Source organism: Bombus terrestris, chromosome 14 (assembly GCF_910591885.1).
Source record: "Bombus terrestris chromosome 14, iyBomTerr1.2, whole genome shotgun sequence".
Lineage (NCBI taxonomy): Eukaryota > Metazoa > Arthropoda > Insecta > Hymenoptera > Apidae > Bombus > Bombus terrestris.
This window is the reverse complement of record NC_063282.1, coordinates 8,847,389-8,872,903: the sequence shown is the minus strand read 5'-3', so window position 1 is coordinate 8,872,903 and position 25,515 is coordinate 8,847,389. Positions and strand designations below refer to the sequence as shown.

General features: G+C 41.1%; 1 protein-coding gene across 2 annotated transcripts in view; it reads left to right on the top strand.

Moving 5' to 3' along the window:
- Positions 1–25,515, top strand: part of LOC100645026 (protein zerknuellt 1) — a 101,967-nt gene that overhangs the window by 7,331 nt on the left and 69,121 nt on the right. For both annotated transcript variants that reach the window (XM_003400797.4, XM_048411659.1), the window contains exon 2: positions 20,888–21,406. The gene's annotated coding sequence lies outside the window, so the exon portion shown is untranslated. The remainder of the gene's footprint in view (positions 1–20,887; positions 21,407–25,515) is intronic.

Below are 25,515 nucleotides of genomic sequence, written 5' to 3'. Positions count from 1 at the left end.
AACTTTAAATTTGAAAGATCTAGATTTCGTAGAAAATCTATAACTTACAACTCCTCAAACTTGGAAAACCAAAATCCTGCAATTCCCGAAAAACCTAGAAACTGTAATTTCTAAAGCGCCTAAGGTCAAGAAAACTAATCAAGACCCTGCGGCTCTACTTTACCTATCAAGAACTACTCTCAACCGCGAACCTACAAATTTCGATTTCCTTCGCTCGGTACAGAATGGTTCGGAAGGGGTTGGTCAGAGTTCCGCGGGTTTCACGGCGTATACGACAGCCGGGGTTTTCGAAAATTCCGATAAAATATCGGCGCGTCATCGATACCGTGGTCGAGGAACGCGGGTACACGGGGACGTGCAGATACAGACCGCTGATGCATTTTCGTCATAAATAACGGGCGCCGCGGCGAATAAATAAATGCCCGCTGCGTGATCACCGTAACTCACAATTATGGCGGGCCGGTTTTCACGGTGCCGATATGCAACCGTGCACAATACACGCCGCTCGCCCGTCACTTTTAATTTCGCGGCCGGCCCGTTTGACACGTTTTGATTTGCGATTTATGACCACGTTCGATATCCCCCGGGAGACCGCCCTCCAACCCCCTTGGCTCGCACCCTTTGCCCGTCCCGCCCCCGCCCAATGATTTGTGCCTCTTTCTCCGTGACTTTTTTTTTGAGTTATAGATACTTTTATCACTATCTGTGCTCACCTATGCTGTCTCCCGGAATATATGCCAGGTGAATAATAATTTGTGGATTTTTAAGGCTTGCAGATGCAAAATGCTGTTCGTTGTTCGTTTCTTGAAAAATGGATTCTGTCCGGCAATTTAATGCCACGCAATTAGGAGGAATATTTGTGACAGATTTCGTTTGCATTGAGAACAAAATTCCGATGTTTGAGATTATCGTTGTTATATGTGGAATTGTGTATACTGATTTTAACTAAATACGCTGGAACATTTCGCTTGTAATTTCAAATGTATCATCCATTAGCGTTCGTTGTTCATTTCTTCAAACACGGATTCTGTCGGGCTATTTAATGCAACGCAATTGGAACAGAAACTCGTGACAAATTTCGCTTCTGTTATTGTACTACTAAATAAAAATGATTTTTGTACAAATTCTATCCATCCAAGATAATTCGATTACTATCGATATCATCGCAAATTTTAATTAAATAAATTAGGATACTCCTTTCCTAATTCTCGATGAATCCTCGAAACGTGTTTATTCACGACCAACAGTTTGGTGGAAAGCATAGTTAAAACAGTGCAAAGCGGAGCAACTTCCTATGAACGCTTAACCAGATTAATCCCAGGATGACAGACACTGGTCTGGGAGGAGCGGTTCTTCCACGAAGTAGAACGTCGAAGTACGAAAGAGGATGGGGGTGGTGGTGGCACGAGGTCGACGATAGGGGTAAATGCCAGGGGGTAGAAAGTGTTGCAGGCGTACAGGTGCCACCAGGGTGCCGTTACTTTGCCGTGCAGAGCGGCGGAAAATTGTTTACTGGATTGTTTAAACGAAATTTACTAAAGCTTACTGATTTTATATCACGGCAACGGAGCCCCGGGGAGCCACCCCGGATTATACATTAACGAAGTTAGCTGCGGAATAGGGGCGTAGAGAAGGCAAGAGCAAGAGAGAAAGAGAAGAGAGAGGACGAGCTCTCAGCTAGTTGGAAATTAGCTTTTCACTATAATCGTCCTGTTATAAAGTCGCAGTTAGTGGCGACTGTAAAGAGTAAACGCGAAAAAACGACGGTGGTGAAATTGGTCGGAATACAAAACTGCAAAAGAGTGCGGTGCACCATCCGATGAAGTATTTTTAGTAACTCCTATCCATAGAATTTGCGAAATAGCGCGGTGTATTAGAGATACGTTTCTTTGGAATACTACTCCTCTTCGTTGCAGCTTGGTTGTTTCATCGTACTGAAACTCCGTGCACACGAAATGGAAATGTGGTTAAGCGGATGTTTTAAAATATGAAACGCATGAAGATTTAGAAGATAGCCGGTTCTTCCATTAAGAATAAAGGATTCAAAGTACCATAAAGAACAATGTAAGACAAGAAAAAGAGATTCTGCGGTAAAGACACGGTACTTCTATCCTTGGAACACGATCTGAGCATTTTTCTTGAAACATTTGCAACACGTGTCCTGTTTTTAAGATCGGTTGGGATTTTTCTGCCCTTTCAAGATTATGCCTTTGGTGCCTGAAACGATTTTCAGCTTTTTCGCTTGGAATTCGGAGAATTTTTGAAATTTTGCGTCTCACAGAAGCTGTAAGCTGTGACGTTGGCCACGCTAGTCACGAAAATAAAAAAAGAAAGAGAATTTCAGAGGGTCTAGTGTGCATGAGCAGGAAGTTTGAAGAATATTTATGGGGGTTCCATATGCCATGGCGCGAATCGCCACCGAAAACGGACCGATAGACCCATCTGGTCGAAGTGGCGATCGTAATGTCCCGTCGGTTATCACCTATAATTTGAGGTAATATATTATCTGGTAATTCACTGCTCATTGGTATAAGATGTAATTATGAGCGTAACAGGCGCATCCCTCGTGAGCACGTTTCACGTTCGCCACATGTTTTGTGGATGATCGGCGGCGACTCTCGATCGGCAATTTTTGATTTCGATCTCGCTATGCCTAAATCATTTAAGATGAGGCCACCTTACGATCGGTATAACTTAATCCGGCAGGTGAACCTCTACCACTCTTTTATTCTCTATATTCTCCTTTGGGCATCAGCTTTGTTATATTATTTTTTCCACAGACTGTTCAATGTTGAAGTCATGGTAAAGTTTGATAAGTCCGCAAAAATAGAAAAGCAGTGAGAATTAACGTTAATGTTTCATAGTTATCGAAACCTTCTTTCGAAGTTTCATCAAATTAAACATAAAATTGTAATAAAAGCTTCCCTCTAAATTCACACGTAAGTTCGGGAATCGTACTGATAAATTTCATATATTAAAAATAAAGAAATATAAAGAAAAATATAAAAAGTGTACGAGAAACAAATCTTCGTTTAAAACCTCTTTAGACATGCTGGGAAGAATATGAATCTCTATAAACAGCCACAGTCTAGTAATTTCGAGGCTTATAGAAATTGAAGTTGAGAAATATTTCTTTCTTGTTTCTTGAGAAATTCGAAACGAGACAATTAGCTTCGGGGTTAAATACCTGCCTCCCTTTGGCCGGCACCGAGATAGATTAGACTCGTAATAAAGTGCTGGGGGTGTAGTCACGTTGGAAACGGTCCACGAGGGAGCCACTAAGGCACCGCTCGTTGGAAACTGGTCTGAAACAGATTTAAACTCGTTTCCTCGGGGCTGCCGCGAAAGTTTCTCGCGTTTTAATTAGCCGACCGAGCACCGCCGTAGAATCCGCACTCTGAGCGTTTGAGAAAATTTTAAATAATCTTCCATCCTCTTCGATTTACCATCGGTTCAAGGCCAACAAACGACGAAGTGGAAATAACGAAATTCATTTTCTTTTTTTCATTTTAGAAATCGATCGAACTTTCTGGCAAGGGTCTTCTCCCTTTTTTTAAATTAAAAATAATCCTTATATATTTATGCGATACGAATGGGCGATCGGTCGTCCATGTTCTTGTTGAAGCAAAATACACAAAAATTTAACTCGTTCTTGCGATATATAAGAATTTTTGTTACAATCTTTTAGGAATTGTCTAAATCTTCTTGAAAAAAGGAAGGAGCTAACGTAGGACGATTCATCTGTATTTTAATATTCAATTTCTGTAAACGAGACTTGTTATCAGATTTTTCATCGCACACCCATGAATTGCTTCCACGTATAATTATATCCATACCAAGTAAAATTATTCAGTCGCCCTGCGTCTGTAAACGATCGCGAATATCCAAAATCTTTTACCGAATTACACCTCATAAACATTCGAACGAAAGGCAATTCAGAAAATTACTATCCCCATAAGAAGAACCACGGTTGTGCACACTATGACACGCAAGAACATCAGCGATGTTCCGAATGAATAAGAACGGGCGAAGAAAGCATAAGAAGAAATTCGTTCAGTCAGCGGGATGGAGGTAATTCGTGAGGAGAAATTACTTAACTCTCGGATGATACATAAATTAAGTCAGAATCGTAAAGGGGTCCGTGGCACAGTCGCAGCCAGTTAGCGTGAGGGTGCCCCAGGGGGCAGTACACCCCTGCCACCGTTCTTCCTCCTTCCGCCTCTCTATCTGTCTGTCTGTCTCTCTCTCTCCAACTATGCTTCTCCCCTCCCTCTCTTTTTGTCTGTCCGTCTGTCTCTCGCTCTCAACCCTTTACGATGCTACGCCACTGCCTAATAGAATTACCCTCGGAGCTGAAGTTAGTCGGGCTGGATTGAAATTGCCATCGCATTTTTAAAATCTCGTTAATTAAGGCACACCGTGGCCGCGCGACGAGTTCCTTCGCCTCTCGTATGGATTAATACCAACGACGTTTCCTTTCTCCTTCCTGCCTATCTCCGTGGTTTCTGCCCGGATGTGCAGGATCGTTTCATTCTCGCGCGGTCTGATTAACATGATACCGGTAATTGTATTATCTCGTTCGTGGCGCGAATTTTTAGATCGCAGCACGATCATGGGGGAGATTACCTCGCAGGGAGAGGCAATAGGCTGGCGATTATTTTTTCTTTTTTTTTTCACTTCTTTCGATTTTTCCCAACGTCTTTCGAGTAAAAGAATTAACCGATTTCTTTAGAAACGGTTTTGCACGTTCTTGAATATCAAGTTATTCTAATTTTTTATTTAGGAATTCCAGGATTTTTATTTTTGTGGAACTTACAATCAGAGGAAAGATGGTACGAGTCTTACATTTGAGAGAATTGTGATTCAGAGATTAGTATGCTTTCGTATATTAAAATATCTCATTCGCGACGATTACAATATTAAAGTCCTAACAATTGGTAAGAATATTTCCTAGGTAAACACATCCGTCAAAATAAGATTGTTTTGCTTACAGTACTTTGTCTTACGACTAAATAATTTGCATAATTTACACTTTAATTACAAGGTTAATTTCCTCCGTTCTGACAGTGAAATAAAACATCAACAACGAATATTCCCAAGAAAAGACTCTGTGAAATGGCCCCACGTCATGCAAAGCGCCCTCCCGTCAAAAAGCTACCCCACCGTTGGCCGTTTCGTCCCACGTCACCCCGCAATCTTGTTACCCAATTCAACCTGGACGACGTCAGTCCTATCAACCTTACACGCTCGCATCTCGTGGTCGCGAAATTACCACGATTTCACGCGTTTCACGTGTTCCTGTCCGTCTTTCTCTCCCTCCAAGTCGGAAACAAGCTAACAGACACGTAGGGGGTGACCAGAGCTCGGCAAAACACCGGGCCAGGAAGGAGAGGGCCAGCAGTCCATTAAACCTTAAGTCCCGTGTGAAGCGATGCGTCATTGAGATACATGAGGATCTTCGTAATAATAATTCGCCTGGATTCGCGTTTCACCCCTGATGGGGTTGCTCCGGCATCGTGTAAGTAGGGTAGCTGAATATTCGGTCCCATATCTATCGCGGATTACGAAATATGTTCCCTAATCCGCGAACGCACGCCCACCGTGGCGTGTAGCCGGCTTCTCTCATGGGAATCGGGATTATTGTCCGCGATAAGCTAATTTTTCCTCTTCTTGCGTGGCGTACCGCGCCAGAGTTCGCTGGGGCTTCGGGGAAAATTGGAAAACGACGCCGCGCCGTCGCTACACAGTAATAATCATGGTAATGAGACACAGGGAGACGATGGAAAGACGGCACGATCCCCGAACAACACCGAATTGTGTGCGCTAGCTCGTTGAATATCGTTGGTTAAGCTTGGTTCGTGGTTACTTTTTTCAAGCCGGATTATTGAATCATGCACGGATAAGCTGGAGATGGTGAGATAATTCGTGTTAGGAAATGTGGATGTAGGAAGGTAAGGGGTTACTGGGAAAATTATAGAGAATGGTTTCTAAGGATAACGTTTGGGATTTAAATATGGAATTGAAAGATAGATTTAAGGGATAATTCATATTTCTTCCTTCAAAGAATAAAGCTGGAATTAATACGTTTTCTGAAAGTTTCAATAGTAACGCTTTTATAATACTTGAAAATAATTTCTTTTTATTACTATAGAGGACTTAGGTCGGTTAAATAGATTCAAGTAAAAATATCATCTCTTTCAATAAAATATACAATGCTCCTATTAGACGTATGAAGCAAGTACTGCGTAAAAATTAAATAAACAGAGTCTGAATATCAAGTTACGTGAAGCAGAAACAGGGAGATGGCATAATTGCCAGCGATTCCCAGCGACGAAACTTTTTCTCCATGAAAAAAAAAAAAAAAAAGAAAGATCCCATGGAGCCGCGATTTCCATCCAACCAGGGAAAAATGGCGACGATCGGCCGTGGATGCTCTAACTCCTTATTTATTCCCGTCTAAAATCTCATTCCCGCTGAAATATTTGCTCTATACCCAGCGGTACGTGCATTCGCCGTATGATTTTTCATTAAAGTGTCTCTCGTTGCTGAGATATGGCCGGCACATTGAATGTAGCTACTCCCATGAGTGAGAGAGACCGGTGTATGAGAAGTTCACGGGATAAAGCGCGACCACGGGAGAGAAATATAGCAGAAGCAACGAGGCAAAGGCAGAGGATCAGAGAGAGAAACGTGTAGCCGCGTTTTGCACAATATTGCGCCGGTGATCTACGGCCAGCCTGGTGTTCCCACGAGTGCGATAAAGATGGTGCCATGCAAAGTTATGCAGCACAAAGAGAAATGGCCGAATTGCTCTCCGATTTTCTTGCAAAATTCGTTTCGCCATTACCGGCCTCCCCCTTTATTTTTCCACTTTCGAGTTTCGACGTTAAAGGAATAGTATATGTGTTCTTCGGTGCTTTTAGTTATTTCTATGATCTTTGTTTAGAATTAATCCGTAAATTATTAATTATATCTAGTAATGTTAAAATTTAAATCATTTTCTCACGATCGAGGAACTATTAACATTTTAGGACGAAAATAGTTTTCTATTGAAGATGAAACATTTGTTTCTCTGTCACTCGTAATAGATCTGCACGAACTTACAATACTTTAATCATAGAAACACGAAGTAATATGTCAGCAATCGTTAATATATGAATTAGAATAATCCGAAAATTTTATTAAAACTTTATTAAAAGTTTGTTAAAACTTAAACTTAGCTTAACTTCGATCACTTAAACATAATTCCTGAAAGTTTATCTAGCCACTTATGGCACTATGCCAGCCTCCATACTACAGTCAAAATACTTGCTCATCACGAGCAATCGTCATTCGACGACAATGGTTCTTTCTGACACAGGAAATATCGAAAGATAGGCCCTATTCGGTTGACAATAGAGGGTGGAGAGAGCCACTCGACTTTCCCATTTCCTCGGCAAACGAGGAGCAGCGCGAGGTGCACATGGCGACAATAGACTCTCATCGACGTAGCCCCACTTTGGCACGCTCGACCGGAAGTCAAGACTAATGTGTTTGATCAGGACGACCTGACACGAGCGGAGGATCCTCCGGCCTCGTTAGCGAGAACTCGATATCCGCTTAGCCACGCTCGCCACGATTTCTCACGTTCGAGCGTTACGAGCAGAAATGCCTAACGATACAACCAGCTGATCGATATGTTTCTCTCCACTCGAGGTTCCAGGTGATTATTTTACGAGATGAACGCGATTGGAACTAATATACTCGTGATTCGCTCTTTTGATATATTAAACGGAAAATGTACTTTCCTTATATGATAGGTTTAATAAAGTTGGGATTAATAAAAAAAAGATATCAAATACCAGAATTTAAGAAAATGATAGAAGTAAAGTGTAAATATGAGAACTTTGAGAAATAAAATAAACAGCATGTTTATTGAGAGAATATTCATATCATACTTTAAAACGTTAAGTCTCATATGAACCTATCTGTAACATAGGAAAACATGCATGTTTATTGAGAGAATATTCATATCATACTTTAAAACGTTAAGTCTCATATGAACCTATCTGTAACATAGGAAAAATAAAAGACCAAATAGAAAACTTCCAATTCTTTGTGACACAGAAAAAAGAAAATATAGAAATTTTCATGGGAGACAAGCAAAATACTTTGCAATTCTTTTAACAAGAACCATCAACTTTCATAAGTTTGCCGATTATTCTGATTCATAAGAACACTTAATTTCGCATGAAGCTCCTTGAAAAATAAACTAACCTATAAAATGGTGGAATATCTTGGAGATCATCGAGTCGTGGCTTGCGTCTCCCCGAAGGCGGTCGGCAGATCGATCATCGAAATTCCCAGGCATTCTCACGCGTGCGAAAAGGGCAGGAAGAGAGCGGGGCCTGGAAATCCATTGATTCGCGTATCATCGTAATTTCACGGCGCGTTACCTACGCGAAATAACTCGGGGGACCGTGGCCTCGTCGACGTCCTATCTGGCTTCGGCTTTAAACAAGCCACGAAATTGGTTTACTTTTGAGCTGGATGCCACCCCATCGTCTGGCCGGGGCGAGTTTTCTCCGTAAGCGAAGAAGGGCGACAAAGGGAGGTCGGAGGAGGATCCCACGGGCTTCCGTCAGGGAATTAGCCTTTTAAATTGGCTCGCCTACGCCCACAAACTCGATGCTTTTCGTGGATCACGCGGCTACAAGCGTACACGGAACTTGCAACTTAATGGTCTTTTTTACTAAGTGCTTCGATTACGCTCGCAACATTGCTGGAAACAGATTTTATCGTGGTGAAGAAACTCGAAACTCTGCTGATTGATTGTTGTTTAACATATGTGAAGGCAAGTATTTTTTAAGAGGATTTTTTGGAAAGAGAATTGGAACTACTTTTAGTTAATTAGATAATTCTGGTAGAGAAATGAGCATTGTTCTCGAAGTTAATTTCTTTAAGACACTAAATATCATATTTTTCGTAAGTATAACTTGTGCGATATATGTACCTATATTTAAGTGAAAAACTATTATTTTTACCGGGGATTCAAATTATTCAATTCGATTGAATTACCCTGTATCATTTAGAAACATATTTTCAAATCGTAATATTTTGTTGCAATAAATTTCCGAATCATCTTTCGAATATTATTTCCAAAGTAACTCGTCACAGTGTCTAATAAAAAAAGCGTCCAGCGCCGAAAATTTCCAGCAAATTCGAGAAACCCGTGTTCCTTGTTTCGCCCCGAAAAAAAGGCATCTCCAGAGCGCAGCGAGGTCAGCCCGGCCATTGGAAAATGGTTCAATCTACCGACTCGTAAAGTAGATTCCATGACGATCTCACCCCGCAGCTAGCACGTCGTGTTCAGGAATTGCGGCGGACAGAGAGAAGAACGAATCCCAAACATATTTTCGCCAGGTTGGCAAATTCTCTGGCTTTTGGTGTGCGGTATCGGTGGCTGACCGCGGGGCTGGTCACCTCCCCTGGCCAAGCCTCTCCCCGGGGGATGTTATCCTTGCGGTCTTGGCAGGACTTCGACCCACAAGTAAACGCATTCTGAGTGGACGAAAGAGAGGGGAAAAGCGAGGGAAAATCGAGGAAAGAGCTAGACGAAGACAGGATCAGGCTGGACTATGAACATCGGATGGATGGAAGAAGACGAACAGAGTAGCAAAAAGATCATTGGAGTGGTGAAGGGGTGCCATCGAGGTGGGACTAGATGGCAAAAGTCCACGTAGAGAATCAGCTTGAAAATCCCGTAATACGTGTATCTACATAGCCATAGAGAGGGTCGAATTCGTTGCGTAGCCCGCGGCCGAATTCCCATGGGTGCCATAACGGGGCGTCTCTACCCTCCTGACACCGGGACACTAGGACCACGAGAATAACGGGTCCCCTTTCCTGTTATCGCGTACGAGGCACCAGGACCATATGGACAAGTGCATACGCGTTAAAGACAAACCCTCCCCTCTCTGTCTCTATCCGGTCTCCGGTTGCTTTTTAAACGATTTTATACGGTTTGGATGCCGCGCGTTTTTGATCTCGTTAACGGCTGTGTTAAAGCTGTGCTCATTGCAGTGACGAAGAACGTGATACGTTGAATCGTGGGATTTTACGTGGTTTCGTGTTTTTCATATTTGGGTGGAATATTTAATTATTTTATCTTTTTATGTTTTATCTTAAACCGGACTTCGTAATTGAATTTGTTTTATTACTATCGATTACTGTTTTAGTCAACAAACTAAAAGCCAGTGACTGTTGTAAAGTAATAGTACAACAACGAAACAAAGTTGTGCTATAGTGAAAATGGCAAAGAAATAATTCTTGGGAGCGTTAAAATGTCCCCGAAAATAATATAAAGTGTCAGCAAGAAATAAGTTTCTGACGTGGTGTAGAAATTATCGAGAAATGGAAATATTTCTGGTAAGAAAATATCTATAGAAGAGGAATAGACCATCGAGAAAGAGGGAAGAAAGGGAGGAAGAAAGAGAGGAAGGAAGAAGGAAAGAAAGGAAGCGCGACGATTCTTTCTGATTTCGAGCAGCAGGGTGAGAAGACACGAAAGCGATATCGCGTATACGCATCCCTCGAGGGGTGCGATGGTTATTTTTATTTATGAGGAAACCACCATGAAAAGGGAGCCACCGACGGGCGACAAACCCCCGTAGCAATCTGTTGGGATTTCCACAAGTTGAATTCGCTTGGTCGGCATGCCCGGGGCGTGTCAAAACTTAACGATAATCGTATTTCCTTTTTCTTCGTTGGTCAGACCTATAGAAATGGAATCCTTTGGAAACGGCTGCTTTCGATTTGTAAATTCCATATAAATTCTATCATTTCATTAAACTTCTCGGTCGTCCCGTTGACCCGATCGTTTAATGGAACACGAAGTATGTGTGCCTGATAATTGAAAGTTCGCCGCGCTGGAAAATATCCCAGTTAATTATTATAACGTTAATGAGACGCGTTTAGATATCTGATCGAGGGTAGATTTAAGCCTTTCGCTGTTCAAAGTAAAAAAAATATGTATATAACATGGAACATTTTAAAACTATTTTTCATTATTTTAGTTAACAACGAAGAAGTTAATGACGATCTCTTGTCAAATCGCAATTATGACTTCTTCCTTGTTATAGACCATCGAGCACCATCGACCATTCTTGTTAGGACCGTTTCTTAACTATCGTTCAGGGATGCTTTTCATTTTTTGTTCGTATGAAAAAGTGATCAAGAAGGAGATCATATTTTTCTCTGGCTTATCTCTGTACCTCTCGCTTTAAAAAATGAGGCTGACAAATATTTCTTAGTCCGTAATCTCTGAAGAACACTCTGTCGTCCCTATAGACCGTCCTGTTATCAGATAACAAGCTAATTAATTTTGTTGCTAATTGCCGCGGAACACGCTCGTGTCAGCATTAATGGTGCGCCTCGTTATGTTTTAGAACGTCTTGAGGAATCTTAAAAGAATACTTCTCACACCCCCCCCCCCCCCCGCCCGCACAATTTTGATCAAACTGAATAAAATATCGACCTATTTAATTCTGTTCAAAGTTTTCTTCCTGCTATTTTTAACTTTAGAGAATCGTGGTGATAGTATTTTCTTATCGATTATATTATCGATCATATACATTCTTATCGATTATATACATAATATTTTTCTTTCATCATCGACTGATGTCGAAAATCGAAGCAGTAGCCACCGCTTCTTGAACCAATTTTCTTCGTCGGAGAATATCATCTATGAGTTAGATAAGACTCGCGTTTTCACTGATCCTATCGCATATGAAATATTCGCGGAAACTCTGACGAGAATTCTCGCGCGTCTCCTCAGGATCGCGTGCCCGTAATTGGCTCTTCGCCAGCTCCTCTCCTCGAGCTTGGAAACCGGTAACGAGGTGGAACCTTTTCGCGAAAGCGAACGATCGCTCTCTCGTGCGGAGATAGCCGAGAGATGCCTTACGTCGAATCGGCCGTGGCTCGCTCTATTTGCGTTTCAGCGCACGCCATTATGCGGTGTGTTTGCACGTAGAAGCGGATAATTTAATACCGGCCCCCGTATCATCGAGGGGTCGACGAATCACCTAGGAATATGGAAATCAGCTGCTGACGATCGTCAGGAGCATATGGAAAGTCGTTCCCTTCTCGCTACGGAAGTATCGTCAAATACACTTATTCAAAAAATAATTTTTCATTCACTGAACTGAATCACTTTTCTGAATCACTATTTTGTGAAAGGCTCGAGTATCCTTGAAAAAAAATATGGATAAATCATGTATCGATCTCTTAATAGGAATTTTACATTTAAATAATACTTATGAATTAAATACTGAGGATATCGATGAATGAATTTCTTGCGATGGACAGATTCAATTGATGAATATTTATGAGTTTCTTACAGATTGGTTCCATAAAATTTGCAACAATTTATTTTTACCATCGAATTAATTCAAAAATCTAATTTAGTTGACCGATTATGTTAACGATATTAATCATTTAATGTAAAAACGATGTCTGGATGTTTATTCTCTGCAACGACGATTTAATATCAGGAAAGTTGACAGTAAAACATAATCCGTTTACGATACGACATTACCTACCCCATTGCGTGACAAAAGCGTCGAATTCCGCTCTGATTCCTTTATCCTGGTATCATCTTGGGAACCATAAGGAGTCGAGTCGCTCGATACAATATAATGTCATAGTCTAGTGTATCGAATGGAAGCTCAGAGCGGCCCTGATCCGCGTGTAATTCGTCGTATCATCGAGGGTGAGTAAGGTCGTGTGGTTGTTCCGGGGTTACTGGCGTCTGGCAGGGCTCGAACGTCGCCATCTATCCTTCTATTTGTTAGCGGGCTTAGCAAATCATCCGAACGAGCTTACCGTTGCTTGGAACGAGGGTGCTAAGCCGTGCCTTTTGCTCGTCTCGCGCCTCTCAAGCGTTTCCTTCGCAATATCGACGTTAATTTCGACTTAAGCTTGCGATCGTTGTGACGTTGTGACGTTGTGACGTTGTAACGGTGACTTCCATTAACGTAAATGTTGTTCCATTTTTTCCCATTACAGATAAATCTGATCGTTCGAACCGACTATTATTCAGTATCTTATATTTTTGGAATCGTTACGTGTTCCATACGGACCAGCATATTAAAAAGAAGGAATCAATGTAGAATTCGTTCGTCTCAGAAAAATATTTTGGCCATAGATTTATTAAGATGAAAGAAGGTAAGAAGAGTCTATTCGAGATTAAATACTTTTTTTTTCATAGAATTTAATATCGAGAAATCTAGACATATAAACAAGGATGAAATAAAAAAGAAAAGGGAAAGAATTATCTCCTCTATAGCGATATTCGTATTAATAATCCCCGAGGTCGTCAAGACGGCAGGCCATAAATCCACGAAAAATCGCGGCGTTCGAAAGTCACTCTGCCCGCCTCCTCGCCCGCCGTGATCCAGTAAATCAGGCCGTAAAAAAAACCACGAAATTTCACGGTGCGGAAACCTCTTGGATCGGGGCAGCGTGGTGGCGCGAGGCCGCCAATTTAAAGTTACAAATTCGGCCATAAAAGGAACGCTGTTCGGAGTGCTTGGGTCACGCGTACCGTTTAGAAAAAAAAGAAGGAAAAACAGAGAAGGGAAAAAATCATTGACGAGGGTGAGACAGAGAAAAAGAGACAGAACAAAGTTCATAAAGGAGACGCTTAAAAAACCAGCAACCACCAAAGAGAGGGGGAGTTATAGGTGGAGTACGTAAGAGAGAAAAGGACGAGGAGAATTTCCACCCTCGCTCGACAATCGAGCTCGTATTTTCCGATTAGAGGGTGGCATTCACTTATAAGCCATACCATAACACTTGTCCGCCGGCCGTTATGAGCCCTTACAGGCCGCGTACAAGGGGTGAGCAGCGCGCTCTGCTTCATCGTGTTGCCGACGCCGCGTCTCTACTCCAGGGGGACAGATTTACAGCCACCTTGGGTACTGATTTACTCGAGGTTACTTACGAGGTGACTCCTGTCCGAATGGGCCGCATTGCAACCCCCGAAATACGCGCGTTTGCTTATAGACGTTGCGCCACATGTTACTTCCACGTGCGTTTTTGGAACTTGTAAAATATGTACAGTGTATGATTTATAGGAAGTTTTAGAAAGTGATTTAGGTTTTTTTTAAAAAAAATTTGGCATTCGGAAGGTTCGATTAACGCTCTGTTATTTGTAAATTCGGTTTACTTAGGAGGGAAAGGCGTTGTAACTCATTAGAGATCTGCAGCCTTGTAATTGGTACAAAGTCAAGTAAAAGATATAATGGGAAATATAGAATTATTATATTATTGAACAGAGATAGGTTGTTTAACGTTCGAAGCACCCAACAAGATAATTATTCGGTTTTACCTAATTTTTCTGAAAGTGTCTCGATATTTATGGACGAAGGTGTATATAAACACGTTTGTTAACTTTCGCCATAAATAATTCTTTTGCTTCTATAATTACGGTCTTGTGAAAAAGGGCAAAATATGGAACACACGACGTAACGTTTGACATTGCGATTATCGTTTCTACGTTAGGGGGTTTTCGAGCTCGTTAAATTTAACCAAAGTGCCTGATTTAAAACGTTCCTTTGTGTCTCGTTCTTCTTTTTAATTTTTTATTAACGGAGCATTTCCGAGGAGCGTGTAGGATTTCGGGAAGGTAGAAAGAGACGAAACGACTTCATTTTTGCCATCGGCTCGCGAATAATCATCGATCGGATGATTTATGTTATTTCGAAGCCTGCTGTTTTATCATTACACGAACCATCGGTTGTTGCTTAAATATGTAATATGCCAGCTTGGTAAAAAGCAAATTACAGTGAAACGTTGGATGCGATTATAACTGCATCCTTCACTCCTTATGATTATGTCAATCCAATGGTTACATGTGCTTTGCATACGCTTAAGCATGGCCCCTTGCATTGCTGGTAACACAATTTACGTAGCGGTTTCTCGAATCATCCGAACGATGGTAGTAGCGAATTTATTTTTCAACAACCAACGTGTATAATATATGTCAATTTCAGTGTAGAAATTCTTATACTAAATTCGGAATTAAATTGAACAATTTTCTTTATTGCATTTTGCAGCACGCAGTACATTTTAACATCTTTATCTTCCACTTTTCATAATGTTTTGTTTAACGATTGACGTACAAAGTATATAATTTTCTGATTAACTAAACTACTGGTATATATATATATATATATATATATATATATCCTAAAGTTAACTATTGGTAAGCAAAAAATACCTATTTGCTTATACACGGTAATACAAATTTTATAGCTCGAAACTGGACGAGATGGTAGAATACTTTTTCTTCGTACAATGCTTCGTCTTTTAGACAAATATGCTTCTGTAAATTGTAAGAAGTTTAAAATATACAATAAAGACTCTTTCATGGACAGTTACTTTTCCCCTACCAAAGAAAAAATATTTATGAAAGATACAACTTCTTTCAAATTTTTTAACGCTTTCTACCATTCCCGGATTACTTAATCATATCTGTTACCTCTACCACTAGAAAATTTCCTTCACAACTTCATCAGAGAATTTCAACTCAATAAGACCGTATTATCCCAAGTCAATAAGCCATCTTGTGGAAGACATTCTATTGGCTGGAAAGGGAGGGAATGAGGGGGTTGATCGGTGTAAATTCGGTCGAGCTCTTTCGAGCTTAAGGAAGATTCACCGTTTCACGAGAAACGACGAGTGGACAGCGGGGTGGGAGAGGGAGACCGAGAAGAAAAGAGGTGACCAAGGGTAGAATGAAAGGATGCTCGTAACAAATGGTCGTTTCCTCGAGGGGTGCCATGCTCCAACTCGTCTAACAAGGTGTCGGACGCCCCGGGACGCTCGGCTTTCATCTCGACCGACCGGGAATCGACTTTATCTTCATCTCGATGCCAAGACTCACGCCGTGAATCCCGAGTGAATCACGTACTCGAATTGATATTACCGCTGGATTCCGTCTTCTTTGTCGTCAGGTGTCTCTATCGTACCCTGCTAAATTATTCCCGGACATAATCGACTGTCCTTAGCCGGCCGGTCATTATTCCGGCTTGATTTATTTCATAGCCGGATTAACGCTAATGGTGTAACGCTGCTTTCCCTCGCGATGCAAATGGCCGATCGTCGTTTTCGTCTGTTCCTATCGAAACGCATTAGCGTCGTGAAGAATCGACGTCCTCTACTTTTCCTGCAACCTTCTATTTCCTTTTAATTTTGCACCCGACTGATTACTGAATTTCTTTCGTACCGAAGTTGATAATGAGCGCTGTGGTTTCCGGAACATTTTAACTTAATACTTTTTCAGGTGGGATTGGAAGTATTTATCGTCAGTAGCCTTTTACCTCGTGCTAATTTACATTCAACATCACTTACAGGAATTGTTTCTAAAGTAGATCTATGCGTGATCTGGATATTTGTACGTTTCATCGGTTGCTAACGTGATTGCGGATATAATTAATTCCTGTTCCACCGCTGTTCACTTTGTTCCCAGTAGATTGTTCCAGGGAAAACGATATGACAGGTATATTAAATACCTGCGATTGTTGCAACTTGATTTTATCTCGACAATTAGTTTAATTTAGAATTTCATAATGAATACAGCTTCATCAAATTATCGAACCAAATTTTATTTGTAGCAGCGCGTGCATATGTTATTCCCAGGTACCGTATAAATTACAGTCGAGAATTGATCCTTGTTTTCGTAACACAAGGAGTACGTATATTTGTTATTCAGTCATATCTATATCAAATATATGGGACACACGCGTACCTATAAAAAGTTATAGATTTTCTATAATTTTTTTTCATCAAACTTATCTTTATCGATGTAGCAAGTAGAAGATCGTTGACAAATTATAATGACAACTGCGCTCGTAAATCGAGGTATTGAACTAACACTGATTTATGTAGGTTTCATTTGGACACCAAAATGAATTCTTCCACTTTTGTGTCATTAATACAGCTTATTGGGGAAGATTAACGTTATAACATCAAATTTAGAAAAAAAATTTGACTTTTCCCATTTTTCCATTTTTGACTGTAATGCCGCAATTGTATATCAACCCTAAGCTCGCGCCATATTCTCGGTGCAGGCCGCAAAGTTGTTCGTCGACGAACCGCTCGCAGAATTGTCGGCTCTGCGAGTGGTCATCCGGGGCCGCGAAAGGGCTTAAATAGCACAATAAAATTCGCAGAGAAGGCCGACAGTAATAGCGAAGGAACGGGAACGAGAAGGAAAGAAAGAAAAGGGTAAAAGCACGCTTTCTTGCCGCCGTTTATTTTAATTTCGTGTATACGCGGTACCGACGGTCGTTCCTTTGTTCTGTCCGGCTATGCCGCTTTTATTTCTCCTCTTCCTTATAGTTTTTCTTTTCATCCTTTTTTCCTCGGTTCACCAACACCAGGGAGATACAGTTCTTCTTCTTCTTCTTCTGGCAGATGTTATTTTAAGACTCAAATCGACGATGCTATTATTCATCATCAATTTGCTTCAATTCACGGGAATTCTAATTCCTCGGGATCTGGCTAAAGTGATTGTCACAGATCTCGATCCGATATGCATTTTCTTCACATACGCTATCACGAGTATTAGAACACGAGTGTTTGATCGATTTTTAATTGCTTCTATATAATCTAATTTATAGGAAGCAATAAGGAATGTCAAATACCTCTATCGAGTTCTTTGACGTCTTATAAAATGATGTCAGTGCTCATAGTTAGAGATATCACATATAATTACACAGAAGTTTCATCGTATGCCCGGGAAAGTAGTTCTTTCGTTGTCGAATTGGTATTCCTGAAAATATTTGCTACTGTGATTAATTTTCACGGTGTAGCAATTTCTTTTATACGTTCTACGCAAGCAAGGTAGATATCAGAAGCAAAAATAATGTGAATTAATTAAATTTTATACTTTCTAGAAAATATTGTCCTTAACAAGTATTTGTCTTAACAAGAATATATTTGAATACAGTTATCAAGCGTTTTGAACAAAAATTGCTTTAAACAGATAAACGATAATATAACTGAGAACTTCGAAGGTTAATACGCGTCTTCTCTAACATTTGTGCTTCAACCCTCGCCTACGCCTTCTCCGAAGCCTATTATCAATCCCCTTGTTCGACGACATCCTACCTCCCCCTATTCATCATTTCTAGCGGTCTATCAATCATCATTGTCGACTCGAAAATTCCCCAGAACGAGCCTTGGAACACTCCACGTTGGTCCTTTTGAAGCACCCACCAGCATCATCGGTGGATCACGATGCGGTGGCCGCGTAATTGCCACAGTCCAAGGCCGACAAAACGGACGTAATTAAAGAGCACGGCCGCGAAATCTTTCCACGTCAAAGAAACGATATTTATACGGTGCTTCCAGCATCCGTGAAAAGCCGCTGGTGCATTGTTGGCCGGCTCGTAGGCCTCGGTGCCTCGCCATGAGAAATGCGACTCTGGAGCTGCGGCGTCGACTCGAAGGGGGCCGTGAGAGGGATGCTACGAAAGAGAGGGACGAGAGAACGTGGGGATGAACGGCGGAAACGGTGGAGCAAAGAGAGAGTGAAAGAGAGAGAAAGAGAGAGGTGAAACGGGGGTGGGGAGAACGAGCCGCGCGTTGCCGGGGCATAAAAGCTACCGTAGTGGTGCCCGGACGTATAACGTTTAACATTTAAGCCTTTAGAAGGTTGTAAGGTTGGCTCCCTGTAATTATCGGCCGAGGTGCGGCGCCTTGAGGTCTTCATTATGGCGAGCATCCTTGTTATTTCTCTCTGTACCGAGCATGTACGCGCGAGCGCGTCCAGTCTCTGTTCTGTTGTGTACACGGCATGTATCGCAGGTATGCGTGCACATACAGATAGAGAAAGGAAGAGAGAGAAAGAGAGAGAGAGAGAGAGAGCTGTAAAGAGCAGTAGGCTCGACAGAAAAAAGCGTTTTGGTTGGGCGTCGTAAAGCGGAGGACCGAGGAGAAAAAAGAAAAGGCACGTCGTGATTCTTCGCGTTCCTTTTGCTTGGTCGAGGCGAAGTGTCTCTTGGAGGTTGAAAGGAGATGGTGAGGAGATTGCGGAGGGCTTGGAGCGAGAGATTCTATGGGAAGGAAGGGGAGATATATCGAGGCGCGTGTTGTTTACAGGTTTGTTAATTAAGGGACGTTCAATTTAATTGGTTCGTGGTGGGTCGCTTTTTGGATTTCGTTTTTAAAAATAGAATAGTGCTGATTTTAATATTTTTCGTACGTGTCGCGTTTTCTCAATTTACGGGGTAAAGTAATTTTCTATTTTTAACGATCTTCAAAGGGCGATTTTTTCCATAGAAGGTTGCGTTTCACAGGGTATGTGGGACTGTGGAACGATGCCGACGCGGTTTGCCTAGGAAAATCATGTTCCAGCAAGCGGCAGGAATTCGTACGGGCCGCCATATTTCAGTTAAAGCGCGCGGGGGTGGCGTTCAATGCCTCCGCTCCGCGTTGCCATGGCAATTAATTACCTTCATCCCTTCCCGGGGCATAGGTACGCCTATAACGGGTGTACTGATCGCGTTCGAAAGATATCCGCATCTGTCTCGGCGAGAGAGAACCGAGAACCCGGCAAATACGTTAATTACCGCGGACCAGTTTCCGTGCAAATTACTAATGAGATTTTCGCCTCCCGTAAGAAATCTCCTCGTAATTTCAAAAGCATCCTGCAGGGGTGGACGCGTCAAAGGCTGTCGTTGGTAATTTTGGGGAAAGGATTCGGTTAACTGGCCTCGCTCGATTATGCTCCACTCTTTCCTCGAAGGGGTGGCTGCTGGAAATATATTCGCCAGACGTTAGTTCGTGATTTGCCTTCCGGTTCTTTGGGAATTCGTTTGTGCCTCTGCGGCTGATTCGAAGTTGGTGAAATTTTCAAGTGATTTCTGACGTGCTTTCTTTTTCATATAATAAAGTTTGAGATTTTTAAGCTAACGGTGATGGAATTGGGGATGATGAATTTGTAATGATATGCAGAATTATTGTCTATAGAAATGAGTAGATAACGAGATAAAATATTTGGTGTAACATGTACAATCCTTTTCTCCATGGATAGGAAGGTGATTGTGTGAAACACCCGGTATAAAGTAAACGTAACAAACACAATCGGGGCTTTTCCCCATAGCAGCTACTGGAGATAATAGTGTAACTGATAGTAGTGGCTAACTAGAAACCCACCCTCTCGACTTTCCGCGTTCCTCTTACCATTTTCAGTTCTGTCCCTTCTCCTCGACTAATTTTCGGTTTCCCAGAGCTATCATTATTGGCCAAAGAAATCGTCCGCTCTATTCGTCTCCGTATCTTCTTCAATTTATCCTTGACGTTTCATTTAAAATTTAATGAAATGTCCACGTACTCGACGTTAAAGAAAATGGATACAATAAATTTAGCAAATTTTCTCTTTAACCAAAAAGCAAAGAAAATAACAACGAACGTCACAATTAAACAAATCCATCCGTCATCTGGTATCCGTGTGTATGTATGTTCCTCTTCCACAAATCTCTCAGCACACACTGCACATTTCCGTACAACCATTACATTGTAATTAGCCCATCCAGCTGTGTCTTCGTTAAATAGATTTAAGAGATACAAACAGGCAGGCGCAAACGCTTTATGAATAGCTTCATCAGAAGGTACTGCTCGAAATAAATAGAAGATCATCCATGTGGATGGCGTTATCGCTCAGCAGGGTATCCGTCAACCGTATAAATCAGATATTCATTAAAAAAATCTCAGCCTGTTAAACACGAGCGTCGCCGTTCCTCCGTTTTATACGCTCCTGTCGCAAAATATTTCTCGCGGTTTCTCTTCATACATCAAAACCGCGATCTCGCTCTCACTTTTGCGCATCGTTTTACAGAAACTCGAAGCGGATTTCTACGGCGAACAGGGGCCCGATCAACAAGCTGCTCGTTCCTTCGGCTTCTTCTCGACAAATGGATTGTACCTGTTTCCTCTGGACGCCTGTTTCATCAACCACGGCGTCAGCGTTCCGTCTCAATAATCATTGCGGTCTTTCACGTCATCGCGAGCAAGCGTAAAATCGTAATCCAATTTGTCTGCGGAGGCCGCAACGAGCGAACGAAGGCGACGCGGCCCGGTCGAATGAAGTCGTCGCGCATCCCTGGCCTGGGCCGCCCGTTTAATCATCATAAATTTCGCGAGGAAACCGCAAACCATCGTTCTCCCTTACGTCCACTTTGTCCCGGGGCCCGCGAGGCCGCTTCAAACGTGTCACGACGTTCCACGCGTGTTTCTCGCCGTGGTTTCACTTTGGACAGCCATCCACCGCTTCGTTTTTGTCGGGATGCAGGTGTTAGAAGGCTTGGTTGCACGCAGATCTTCGTTCCAAGCGGACGTTCTACAGGAAATTTATGACGTGAGTGTTTTTGGTTAATTCCTTTTCGTTTTTTATTGTTTCCTTTCTCCGCGGGCGCTTCTGTTGTTAATTTAATAATCGCTATATTTCTTTATCTGCAGTTTTCTTCTTTTCCTTGAAAAAAAAATTAATTAAGATTCTTACGGATCGTGGATATCGCAAAAATAACAAAAGAGTACCTTACGTATCGTTTATAGAATTAGAAAATGCTTCAAATAGTTATATATTTCAATAGATCTGTTTATTATCGATGAATCTTGAAACTCGTTGCCCGAAGCCTGGATTGCTTTTTGCGTTATTAGCGAAAAGTAGGTAATTCTAATCGTCGTTCATTCTCGTGCGTAGTCGCTGGATTCCATTCACTAATGCTTCTATTAAATAAGTAATGCTCACCTGTCGCTGGAATCAAATAGCTGATTAATAGACTGGCTCGCAACGGGAGAAGAGAGAGAGAGAGAGAGAGAGAGAAGAGAGAGAGAGGGGGAGAGAGAGAAGAGAGAGATAGATAGATAGATAGATAGAGAGAGAGAGAGAGAGAGAGAGAGAAAAGCTGGCAGCTGAGCGAGAAAAAAAAAGTGTCTTCGCCACTATAAAACACACTTGCGGGAATAAACCAACAATAATTAATGAGCGTAATTTATAGAAGTATAATTAGAAGAATGATTTATAGAAACTCTAATTTGCTGCGGGCAGTCGGCGGTAATTTGTACCGCGGGAAACGTGTATAGCCGGTTTGAATGTTTAAAAAACAACTGCTCGAGCCCGGCAAAAATAGATGTTCCACTTATTTCGCGTGTTTGCGAGCATGCCTTAAGCTCGATATTCACCGTACAACAGGCTACGACTCTATCATCCAGCACGTACTAATTATTCAGTCATTGCTGTCTATCCGCCAATCATCGTTTTTTTCTATACCGTTTAAGACACTTCTAAAACTACACAGAAGGCATAAAGCATCGAATTTCCAAGCGGAGAATCTTTTTGGTGGAGGTGCTTATTAACTTAATACATTGTACGGCGCACGTCAGCCAGCATCGTTTAATCGACGCGTCTTCGAAATTTGACTGGCATGAAAAACGCTTGAAACACTCTAAAATGATAGGTTTATGGTAAAGCAGTTAATACCATCGACATCGACGAATCGACGCGGCGCGACGGTTAGTCGTTTAATGTGAATAATACACTACCGTTCATAAGTATCAGGACACTTTGGTTAATTCATGGTAACAATGTATGAATTTTTCTGAAATTTACAACTTAATGCACAAATTATCTGTAATTTTAAAATGAGGGTAAAATTGTATTCTGTCAAAGTCGTAGTACTGCTAGTAGTAGTAGTATTAGTAGTAGTAATGTATTATAGGTTTGTATTTCAGTAGTAGAAGTGCTAAATAACTTTGCAAATCAGGTTTTTCAATTTTTACTCTAAACAGAGTGGTGTATGAGCTACTTCATCGAGGTAAGTGTAAACGTTGAGGATATACGAATCGATGAATCAGGTACATAGAACTCACTTACACTCATAGAAAATATACAATTCGCAGACGGTTCAACAAGTTTGAGCATCGACGTAATTAATAAACCGGCGGCTTATCATTAGTTAACAGAACGTCGAACGGAATTGTTAAGGTGAACTTTGGAGGCTAGGGTTGGCCTTGGCACGAAATAATGCTCATACAATTTTTTCCACGGTCGATGTTAATAACACGTTCGTTATACCGCGGTTAATTGCGAGGATTCCGTGTAATTACACCTTCGGGTAACTCGACTGTCAGTCAATTTGTGCGCACGTAAGACTTTCTCGCTCTAGGAGGAAATTAATTGTTTTATTCGATCGTTCGTGTCGACTCTGCTAATCGTTCGTTAAGAATAGTACCTTATAAATAATCTCAGAGATTACTGTGGTCAGCTGTATCTATAATCCTGAAACGCTAAAGCTTAAATGAAAAAGAAACAGTTTACTGAAAATACGGTTAGAGAGGGCGAAAGGAGGGATAAGATAGAAAAGTAAGATACAAAATTCTCATACACAGACAGTAGGTATTACAGATAATTACATTCGTAATTTTGAATTCACAGAGAATCTTACACTTTCGATGTCAAATATTTGTAGAAAGAATGAAGCATCTCTAAAGCATAAAAAGTTTAATAGTTTTAGACGTGCTAACCATTTCGCAGGTATTTAATGACTGTATTTAATTCTAATAAATTCAACAAGGTCTACCCTTATAAGAAACTTAACATAACCATATAGCAGATCTTAAATGGAAACAAAAGAGATCATTTCGTGAGAGCATGAAATTATCATGTGGTAATGGATGCAAGTAATAATTACTCATAGGCATTCGCGTTTTTAAATTCCTAAAACCACCTTACATCTCCGATCCTGATCTGGAAAAATTACTTCAAAGTTAACTACAATATCTAATTGGTACTTGAAGCCTGAAATTAAGAGAATCATGTACAAATATTACTTTTTCCTTTTTTTTCACACAGTCGAATAAAACAACCGTAAAATGGAAACTAATCTGCAAAGTAGAACCTAATGGAAGCGATGCAGGTACTAGGATGTAACGACGTTGTTCTGAAATAATGGCAAAACGTAATCATTTAAGTGGTTACACGCGAGCGTGACGGTTTTCTAACCAGACCAGAGGTTTTAAGACGTTAATACGCCATTGAGAATGTAAATCAACTGGGATGTTCGCGATTATATTTCAACGACACCGTCGAAAGAATATTATCCTGTTTACCAGCAGGATGGTGTACACTGTACAGCAATCGTTGTGTGGTAAATGTGACAAGGAACGAGCAGGTAGCAAGAACAAGCACTAAAAGTCTTACTTTATTCCACGTGCGCTGGCAGTAAAGATAATTTCTGAAGCTGATTGGATCATTACTTATCCGCAGTTAGAAGTTGCTCGCACGGAATCGAGTTCTAGCTAAAAAGAAGCCCACGCCTAAATAGACAGGACTCTATAATAATAACAACGAGGTGAAATATTCTAGTTTATAGTTGCAATTACATTGAGATATTTTTCTTGCAATTGCATTGAAATATCCTTTTTAGGTAATTATAATAGTCAATGTCTGGTTGAAGATGTTTTTAGAAATCGTATGAGAAAAAGTTACAAATTTTACCTGCTTTTGACTGCAATTTCGCGTGGTGATTTCTAAGCAAACTAGAGATCGTATAAATATTTGTAGTTTCGTAAGAAGTACTTACCTCTGTGGCGTAATTAAACGTAATACAGACTTCGAATTCGAGAACGTCCGTTCTCGGTTTCATAAAGATCCTGGAAACCTTACTATTTCCAAGCATGCGAACATTCTCCGCGAGCTTATTCGCGAATAATTACGGTCATAATTCAAACTTGCGCTCTGAATATCACTCAACGTTGATCTATGGCGCTTTCGAAGCATCATAGGGAATATGTAGAGCAGATCTTCCCACGAAATGTAAAAATCAACGTAAACGAGATAGATATTTGTATAATGAAAATTATCTTTTAAATAAAAAAACTAAAACGAAACAAAAATGAAATGAAGTAGTGGAGGATGGAAGAGAAAGGTTCGTTCCAAGGGGATTAAACCCATGAATCAAAAAATAGAAAGGCACAAGAATTTTGTATTTTAAATCATCTTTCCATCTTCTGCCTACTAAAATATTTCTGAACTACTTACACAGTAAAGAGAGAATTGATCACAAACGAAACATAAAAAATACATCTACTGACTAGGAATACATATTTGTTCAATTTCAAATCATATCCTATACGGACTTGGAACATTCCGAAACAATTTCAAACCTACTCATAAGAAGACAAAAAGACAGAAATGAAAGAAATTTCATTAATTTTGAAAGAATCGGACATTTTCTTGTCATCAAGCTGTTCCACCATCGCTGACGATAAAGCAGTGGCGTAAGGCCAGTGGCTTACCACCCCATCATCGTCCAGCTGTAAATTCCCGGACCATTGACGGGCAAACAAATGATTTCTCGAAAGTTTTCCGCGGCAAACGTGCCGACTATAGGCGGGCAACGAAGGAACGGCTCGCCGTATCAATCTAAATTACAAATTCCATCGAACAATAGACCGAGGATCCAG